The 10,415-nt window shown below is 41.3% G+C and overlaps 1 protein-coding gene across 1 annotated transcript in view; it reads left to right on the top strand.

Moving 5' to 3' along the window:
* Positions 1 to 412: 412 nt before the first annotated feature.
* Positions 413 to 10,415, top strand: part of LOC117154044 (ras-related protein Rap-1) — a 28,915-nt gene continuing 18,912 nt past the window's right edge. The window contains exon 1 of the mRNA XM_033328674.2: positions 413 to 830. The gene's annotated coding sequence lies outside the window, so the exon portion shown is untranslated. The remainder of the gene's footprint in view (positions 831 to 10,415) is intronic.

Raw genomic sequence — 10,415 nt, 5'->3', positions numbered from 1 at the left:
ATAGTTCACCTTTGATTCGCGCGTCTCCACACACGGTATAATCTTTGCCAAATATGTAATCCACGCAACGACCGCAAGTGTGACCGTTAAGTTTCCAGTAAATATTCTCCGAACACAGAATGAACGGTGGTAATTACCGTCAGCACGGAGAAACGTCAACTCCTCGCTCGTAGATTGGTCCACAGGTTATTCCGACTGGTGCCCTTCCGAATAAGAGAGCGGAAGCATTGACCCTACTACCTCAGGTGCAGCATCAGGTGCTCTAGCGCTTGGTAGGGAGTCAGGTACACGGGGAGGGAAAAGGTAGAGAGAGGGAGCAAGAGAGAGAGAGAGAGAGAGAGAGAGACGAGTAGAAGCGGATGGCTACGAAGCGACACAAGCAGCTAGCACGGCTGCAGTCTAAAATACGCTGGGTATTCGGTGGGGGTGTGCAGGTGGAAGAGAAGGTCGGAAGGTTACAAGAGCGCAGACGCCGACTGAAAGCATCGAGGATAGTACCCGGCACGGTGCCGAAGTACCGGACAGAGCTAGCTCGTCCGCAACGCTGTGTTCGTCTAGCAACGAGTCGGTCCACCTAGGACACGATCCACGTTCACCTGCTTCCTTCGACCGAACCTATCGAACGCATCATCGCCCGCTCGAACGTTCTTCCTGAACTCGTTGCGAGCAACCCATCCACCCGGCCGAATCAAATCACTGCACCGTCGAACACGAGTTACCGGTGGATCAACCGAAAGGGGCCGCTTTCCCGCGCTCCGTATCTACACTCGGTTTTCACCTGTTAACCGAGCCATCGCGCTCTTCTTCTTTTCTCAGAAGCTTGCGTCCAGGTAAGTTCTTCGTACGGTGAATTTTCATAGAGATTTTCGAAGGTGATTGTCGCGTTCGTGGAAGATAAGGAATAACACGCGGATCGTGTTCGATTAAGGTTTGAAACGAATTTTCAAAGGGGTTGGAAATGGGGGAGGGTGCGTGACCTGACACGCGGAAGATTCGTAAGGTACATACCTATGTTTCGGATTGCTTATCGTCGGAATTTTAAACGCGATTTTACATCAAAATACCTATAGATTAAAATATTAGTTCAAATATATCGTTCAAGTACTTAAAAAATATTTGTTTTGCGAAGTATCAGCGTTGGATCGAAAAAAGGTTGCAAACATTCGAAAGTTTCGTCATGATTTCAATAGCATCGCTCTACGAGCTCCTTTAATAGTCTTTCCGCTGAAACGAGGTTCTCCGATTCATCGCATCGCTCGACAAACTACGTACATCAATGTACCCGCATAGGCGTCAGTGAAAACAGCCGGTGCTTTGACCGGCTGGTCTGTGCTGGGAACATTCTCAAACTCCTCTGGGCAACATGTGAATTACCTAAGCCTCGTGGAATATTAAATCGCAACCATTGTGTTTGCCCAGAAACTCTAACGAATCTTAATGAAACTTCCATAGACCTGGCAACGTCAGGTTCTGGCAACAGGGAAACGAAAATTCTCCTATAAAACTGTTATTCGCGAAACATTTTCATAAAACAGTGGCTCGTTGATTCGATTACTTTCGTATTAGGAGCAACTGCTAGACAAGTTGGAGAACAGCTACGTGTATCTGATGCGATATTAACGCTGTCGCATCCGATATTGTGGATCATGCATTCTCGTTACGTCACTTGACGCGATGTAACCTCTAATCTTCCTACGCAGATTTTCACAGATACACCTGCGTATTGAAACGACGTGGTTGAGACAACCTGAATTTCGATTAAAACCTAATGAAAGTTTCCCGTATCGAAGTACATATCTTTCCGCTCGAAGGCGGATTTCCATCAACGGTTGGTTATCTCATCAGCGCTTCAATTTCGGTTCGTTCTTTTCATTGCAACGCTCTCGATTCATTCTCCCGAAATAACGACAACGATAAAGGAGAGCTTGTCGCTTCTGTGTATCAAGGAACGAAATTAATGTAAGACGGGAAAGTCGGTAAACATCCCATTGGTCCCTCGAAAACTCTATTTACAGATACAGCTTCCATCGCGATAAGGTGCGAGCGCGAGACACTATGCTTTCTAGTTGCTTTAATAACGATCCGACTTCCATTTATTGCCTACAAAGCGGCTGTAAATTTCATCGTTATTAAACCCATTGCACACGTAGTCTGCCTGAAGAACTCCTTTGAGTTTTCTCTTGATCGTAGTCTTGATTAAAATCTCAGCTTTCCGAAAGTAATTTGCCTATTAAACGTGAGTTTGTAGTTCGTACTTTGCATTCCCCTTCTCCTGAAACGACACGGAGAAACACATACGAATCTCGATACAACGTAGCAGGTTATCGGCATATCCCACGTCGATGTTTCCTTGTTCCCCTTCGGCTTTATCTGTGCAACTGTTCCGTCAGGTGTCGGAAATGGCGCGGTAGATTGCGCCATTTACCAAAGTCCTTTCAGACCGCGACTCCAGCAGAATCCCCGCGAACGCACGCGTGCCACTTTTAACGACACGTATTTCGCCCATCGTTGTTCGATCTCATACAATAGATTCACGAGCATCCTCGTTTCGTTTTGAATGATAGATGTGCAAGCAACGGGAATATTTATGGGCGAGAACCGTATTTTAGGTCAGGTTTCATATCAATCGAAGGTCTCTAGAAAAATGATTCACATTTACGGGTTCTTTAAAAGCAATTTCCATTTTACCATGGCAAGATCAATTGTCGTTTTTTACCAACGTTTTGGGTTTCAGACTGATTTCGTTGTTCCATAAACATGGCATTGAACTATGATCGCAAAAGAATGGCGATCTCGAAATGTGATTTTGTCAAAAAGTGGAACATGCGGGAAACATGTCACGTGTTGCTATAAACTTTCGCGTGAAAACATTGACACAAGGTAGAAACGTACTTTTCTTTATTAAATCCATTACTTAGCTTCTTTTACGACCGCTCCATCTTACAACGTCTCATGAAATCATATTGTTCTCGAAAAAGGTTTTACAAAATTTTCTTAGACATCCAAGAAAGCTATTTTGATTATAAATTACGTACGTCCAAATAAGCAGAAAATGTTTAGGAATTTCTACCTGTTGTTCCTGGACAATGTACATTTCTTCCCGGATAAAATTGCACGGCGTAACAATATAAACTCTGCGCCCGAGAGCAGTCGCCTAACATGCAAATTCGCTGGATAATTCCAAACTCACGTTTGCAAAAAAAGAATTGCCCGCGGAAAATAGCTGTAAGAGCTATAAATAAGATTAAATTTAGAATCTGGGTAGTTGTTTTCAGCGAACTCGACGATCGAGAGCGTCGTATTTTGTTTGTTTTGTTTCCCAAAGTGTGGCTCGTGATCGCGATAGAACGTGATAATTAACTGTCAGGAAGTTTGGCAGAATATCGAAACTGTCCATTCGTTCCATGTCTGAAAACACGACCGAAAAATCCATGGAAAGTTTTCGTACAATCATCGTGACGACTATTATCGCCTGGCCGGAACTCGAAACAAGTTTCTCGAGGACGACGAACACGGTGGATACGAGATAATACGTTTCACGGGTTTCTTGTTCTAATTATGTTTTTTCTACGACACTTTGAAGCTTTCCTGCGAATGGTAGCAACACGATTTCACGGTGTCTATGGTTAACGTTCTTTCCACCAAAATTAACGTATTCGCTGATCTGCGACTTTCATCAAGTAACTTTCATTTATCATATTTGATCACATACTCCGCCGGTCACAGGTATTGCCACATTCGCTAGTTGCATTTAATGGGAAATTCTGAAAAAACTTTACCTCATTTAGAATCTACGGATTTGAACAACAGGGATGAGTGAATTGACAAATTTATAGTAAAACAGTCGGAAGACAAAAGCAGTAGAAACTATTCAATTTGTACCGAATATCAAGAAATGGCAAACGTATTTGACCAGCAGGATATGTGTTCGATATGAAATACTTTGGAACTTTCAGATTCGCTTTGACCCATGTCATTACCATAAACATAAGCTAAAAATGCCAGCTCGGATCCACAGCGAATAGAATTAAAGATCGCACAGTGTTAAATAACGAAAATTTCGCTCCCATTGTTTTATAAAAGCTCGTCCTAATTTTGTTCTATTTCCAGCATCTCTCGCGATATATTCAGTGTGTGACTGGAATAACGTTGTTCGTTTTTATTCGCCGCAAATTAATTAGTTGGCGGTTTAACGTTCGTCTACGCATTGTGTTCCTACTTATGCGCTCAACTACTCGGTGTCTCTCTTTGTCCGCGGTGGTGGTTTCGAGTAGATTTTACCCCATTCTCTGTTTCCCGTAACGACGCCTGGACTGAATAACTCCAGGCTATAGGTCCCAAGGCCTAGCTAGAGGCAAGAGGTCTCGTGTCACGAGCCGCAAACCGCGAAAGAGCACGCGCGAGAACGTGTCGAATACGCTTTCCTCGCTCCCAACTGCATCCTTCGCAAGTGTAATTCACCATTGCTGTGCAACCGTGTCGACAGTTGACCTGCATCATATTTAACTGCGACTTCATAGTTCATACAGAGTGTCCAAATTAAGTGATTTAATTTGAAGATACGCACCGTGGAAGATACCGTAGAAAGCTTTTCTGTCCACGTCCTAAGTGTCGTATAAAACATTTTGAAATTACATTAGCGTAATAAGACAAGACTGCCTTGATTACATCGGTGTTTGAAACTAATCTGATATTTACTGCAAATATATATTTTATAAAATTGTTATACTTGTTATACTTGTACATAGTCGTTATACTGAACGTCTTGCGAGTTTTATATACATTGTTAGACTTGTTTCAAACTTTGCCAATATAATCATGATGGCCAGGCTTGGTAACAATATTAATGAAATTTCGGAATGTTTCGGATAATACACACAATACATTTATGGAGGATGTCCAAAGTTGTTGAATATTTTTGCATTTCATTGAATATTGAGCATGTATACATTGTAAATTTAGAACTCGAAATTACTTCGCGAGTGTAATATAAATTTCCCGAAATAAAGTATTTAATTTAGACATACGTGTTGGTCTTATTGTCAGAGATCTAAATTGTAAATTATATGTTCAAAGGAGATTACATGTGATTCGTGCGACAGATTGAAGCTTTGATTATGACACCATGGTGCGTCATTGTGCATTTCGGTGTCACTACTTTGATATTCAATTATTCAACGTAGGTATAGGAATTACGCGATACGTAATCTTTCAGGATAAGCGCATTAATTGGATCGAGCTAACCGGTGATATATTCATAGCTTTTCGCGAGACATCTGTTGCATCCGAGTGAAGCGACGATGTCCTATAATGATCGCGGCAAATTGTAACGAGGTTAGATTTTGGTTCAGGTAACATCATTCTGGTACATAGCTCATTCCAGCTGATATTACACAATGATCGTTTCGGCAAATTGCATTTGCTGCAAGGCAAGGTGACAAACGATAAAGGTTCGAGCATTGGTCAATAACTGGCCGTGTAAATTAAACGCGTAAGCAACGACAACGCACGCGAATATCTCATTTATACGATTATATAATATTCTTTATTATAACACACAATGTCAGCATATTGTACAGGGTGGTTGGTAGCTGGTGGTACAAGCGGAAAGGGGATGATTCTACGCGAAAAAAGAAGTGGAAAATATAGGATAAAAATTTTTCGTTTGAGGCTTTGTTTCCGAGAAAACCGACTTTGAATTTTCGCTCGGTACGCGTGCACTTTATCGCGTCTCGTTATAACGGATCTCACTGTAGATCGTTGTCTCGATAGAAAAATTAAAAAAAAAAAAGAAAATTAAAAATCACCCCCTTTTCGCTTGTACCACCAGTTACCAACCACCCTGTATATGGTATGATTTTGATTTATGATCATGTAATATTTTTACGTTCAAAAACCCATAAACATAAATCTACGAATATTTCGATTTGAGCACTGCGAAGGATCTAATTGCATTCACCCTTTGCATGCTCGTGCGCCATTAAGAACGAGCAACTCTATTAACGTCTGTATATCTTTATATTTAGCAAGAGTTCTATACCTTCCCAAAGGTCTCGGATAAGTTTGCACCCTTCATTTATCACCAGGGAATCTGTTAAATTATTTATCGCAGCAACTTCTTTTATATAACTTCGTGAAAAGAACTACCGTGGATTTAAATAAGAACACCTCAAGATCTTAAGATCTGAACAGAAAAAACCGAACATCTTTTTCACTAACTTACGACTTCTAGCACTTTAAACTCCGTACACATTCTCTTACTATTTCTAAGGTACTATGAAAAGAGAGGTAATTAGTTTCGCGCCAGGCAAACCGCATTCTACTCGACTGCGACCCGAAACGTGGTTAAACAATAACAACAGTATGCAATTCGAATTCGTGGAATATTGTTCGCAACAGTAACGATTAATTGCGATTCGGTCGCATCAATCGGGAACAATAAGTCCGTGAAACACGGTTCGTTGAGGACGCTGTCGTCGGGAAACAGTTGTGAGAGCGACTCGGCAAGGACAGCGAGCGGACGCCTTTCTAACCATAAACCCACAGGATGTACGTGCACGACCAATTAACGTTGCACGCTAGACGCAACGAAACGAGGGATGAGGGGACCACTATCGATAATAATGTTTAACTTCGTGCACTCTGCGCGCGGACACTGCTATCGATTGCACGGAGCAACATGACGACGAAAAGATAGGACTTGGGAGGAGATAGAAGGCCATACAGATCGATTTACCTCTGATCTCTGTGGGCGTGAAAAGAGTTTCATGATCTTATGAGACTTATTGAAATACGAAATGTGGTTTCTTTATTTGGTATAATCACCCACGACTATTACAGTTAGTTAACATTTATGCACTCGTAAGTTGTTAAAATCATACGACCGGTCGTCCCATTTCATTATAATTCAGAATGTTTCGTTGCATATGATTCTATTAAGCCACTAAACGGGGGAAAGGAGTTACATAGCTGGTCATTTATGTTGTAAATCTTTTGAAAATAATGATTTCTTTGTTCAGCGATTTCTTCTTCTTTTTTTTCAGATGTTCTTTCATTTCTATTAAAAATAAATTCTCTATATCACATTTACGTTTGCAAAGACTGGAAAACGGATTTAATCGAAATTCCTTTGTCTCTATGAATTTTTTGAAAGAAGAAACGATGTTAATTCACCTGGAACCGGTTTAAAAGACCGAATTACAAATTGAGAATTAGAATGTTGCCTCGGTATAGCGGATCGAATTTTACTTTGGATCGCGGATTAGATACCGCTCGAGAAAATTTACTTAGGATCGGTATACGGTTTATCAATCGATTCCTGTGTACTTTACGAAAGAAAAGTAGTTGAGAAGGATGGTTCGCCACCAAAACCAACGAATTTTGGCCGACTGAGAAATTAGATTTTCGTTGAGTGGATAACATTTTGGTCGGTGAATACTCGCAGAAATTTACTTAGGACGGGCGCGGCGATTCAGCGAATGCATAAAATATACGAACTAAGTAAGGGGTTTCGCGTTAAGAAGAATAATGTCTTTCTCCCTTTGCTCGTCGCATGTTAGAGCGATACCGTCGCGTTAGAGAAATAATTATGGTACGATGGTTGCGGCAGATATCTAATTTCTCCTGCGGTTAGCCACGGATGTGACTAGTATTTCGCCAACTAAGCAGTAGATATACCACCTATTCGTGTAGCCTAATACATATAGAGGAACGAATTTCGATGTCGAATATTTTCAATTTCCACGAAAATATCACGTATTTTTACAAACGACGAAGTTCGAAATTTTTTTGCAGCGTAGGAAGAATAGAGAGTCAAATATTTTGAAAGAAGTAAAAATATGGATTTTCAGTAGAATCGCATTGAAAACTTGCCGTCGGATATTCGGAAATTGAAATCGCGTTTGTCGGATAATTCTCCCACCTTTCAGTTTTCATATCCTCGCTTCGCACTCTTGCATCGTTGCTTTCGAGCCGCTTCGAAAAAGATTGATCTGTCTCGCGGTTCTCGATTCTGTCTCCTTTGAACATCGATTCGCCCGGTTTGCCTGCTTCTCTACAACTTCAACCGGATAGATAGCGTGCTCCGCATCGGAAATTTCGCTGTTTCAAGATTGCAGATTCATCAGGAATACGTTATAAGGTTCGCGGCTTCGTTCCCCGTAGCTCTTGCATTTATCTGGTTCAGCTATTCGATTCGCATTATCCTCCTCTAGCCAGCTGCAGTTCGCCCCGACTTGCTCCTACAATCCGCTTTGATCCGCTAGAGCTCGCGTATACCCGCTCCAACTATCTTCTACTCGCGTGATTCCGCTCTGAGTAACTTCGTAACGACGCGAGCCGTGAATCGAAAGAAATCGCGTAAGAACTTGTACTTGAGGACAGCGTTGCTCTAAACGAGGCAATTTGATAGAACGGGAAGGCAAGAAAACCAACTGAGATGAACTCTGGTTGAGACAGGAAGCTGGTGTTTCGTGCGACGCGATAATAATTGCTCGATAATCGCGCCACTTTTTCCAACCATGTATCTCTAGTTTAATTATAGCACCGCCGGAGACACAAGATTAATTTCGCGCCGCGCACCTTCTATTATTACAGCGAGTGTTGCGTGATCCACTTTCGCGCCGCAGACTTTGTAACAACTTATAAGCGAGGTTCATCGGTAACAATTTTTTTAATTGAAACTTGCGTCGATCTATCCCGAGAGTACGCAACTTGTTAGAAGTATAAATCAATCGTATCTCTACCTTACAATTCACTGGGTGACACGAAATGGCAACGCAATTTTCCAACTTCTTTCTTTTCTGGGTGTATGATCTTCATTCTCGGAGGTTCATAAATACGGGTCCAAGCAATTAAGTAACTACGTTCTTCGAATAGGGACGATGATTAAACCGAGGATGCCATTTTTTCTTTCTCTTTTTTTTTTATAACATTCTTAATCCGTGCGGTTAAATCTCTCAAAATATCCGGTTAATCGCGTCATACGTTATAGGCAGGAGGAAAAAATTCCACAACGATATGACGAATTAACGATTCAACGATTTAATTACCAGACAGTTTGTGTTTAATTAACGCGCGAGCTGATAAATCATTCGTGCACGAACATCGAGGAAAAAAATAAATGTGCAAAAAATCATTCGGCATAATGGAACAATAGATTCTATTTCCACGTAGAAAGATACGGCGTAAAATGCCCGACTGTTTTCACGCGACGTTAGCGACGTTCCATAACGCTACGACGAAATTCAAGCCGGAAATTCGCTCAATGAGAAATCGCTTTTGAATCAACGCGACAGCGAACGATTTGTCGTGCGGCAGCTGTTGAAACTTTGTCAGTGAAGAATGATCGCGTTATACGGATTCTCGCCTTTTTTCATTTCCTAGCCGTTTAATCTTTCCACACAGAATAACAACGAGATGAAGACTCTTTAAACGTAGTTTTATAAGCATTCGTGGAAATGGTCATGGAAATGGTCATGGAAATGGTCACGTCGATTTAAAGAATCGAGTGCCAAACATCGAAACATTTTTAGATTCGTTTTTGATTACGCAGTTTTTCTAAGAAAACCGCCTGAAGAAACGGCTAATCAACAGGTAATTAACCTGGAAAGCTTCTCTATCGTAGCTTTACAATCGGTAAAATACGACCACGAGGCGCAAAAACATAGCGCAAGTTCCACGACGTTGCGAAGTTTCGGAAACATCAGGCAGCGGTTTGCGTCCCGCGAGAAGCTCTTACGTCGATTGCTCGAGGAACTCGTCCGTGAATACGTCGATTTTTGAATTTACGACGGGCTTTGCGACGCCTTCTTCTCTTAGCATCGCGAATTATTCGGCCAATGGAACGATATAACGAACGATAATCGGGAAAATACTTTTGACGCACCTTCCAATTATTCTTCGATCCAACTTCAGACGTAGAGAAGACACATTGGTCAAATTTTCGTTGCCATTTTGGGACCAATCACGTTAACCTTGTGAATAGGCTTTTCGCGATACAACTAATTCAAAAGATCCAACGAAGAAACAGGATTTAGAATCTTGTAATCGTTTTTATTCGATAGGAGAGATTTGTGTTTGTTTAACTTTTTGTGTAAATGCTATCTTTTTTACCGTTCCGAGGTATACACATACAGATACTAGTATTTTACTAGCGTGAAGCATACGTACTATACAAGTAATACTATTTTTTAGTACAACTGTTGTTTTTCCTAGCATGGCAATTATCTGCTCGTTTTAGCTGTAGGCGAAGTTTGGGATCAAAAGTACATATTTCTGCCTGCTCATATAAACTGTAACGTAGTGTCATAGAGCGTTACAAGATCTTGTTAGCGGGAAATATTTCACGCCACACTACGTTAGGATTAAATGTTTCTTAGTATCGTGAAATAACTGGCTGGACGTTTGCTAGGTAT

The sequence above is a fragment of the Bombus vancouverensis genome, chromosome 3 (assembly GCF_051014615.1).
Source record: "Bombus vancouverensis nearcticus chromosome 3, iyBomVanc1_principal, whole genome shotgun sequence".
Lineage (NCBI taxonomy): Eukaryota > Metazoa > Arthropoda > Insecta > Hymenoptera > Apidae > Bombus > Bombus vancouverensis.
The sequence above is the reverse complement of the archived record's forward strand: the minus strand, read 5'-3'. Positions and strand labels throughout refer to the sequence as shown.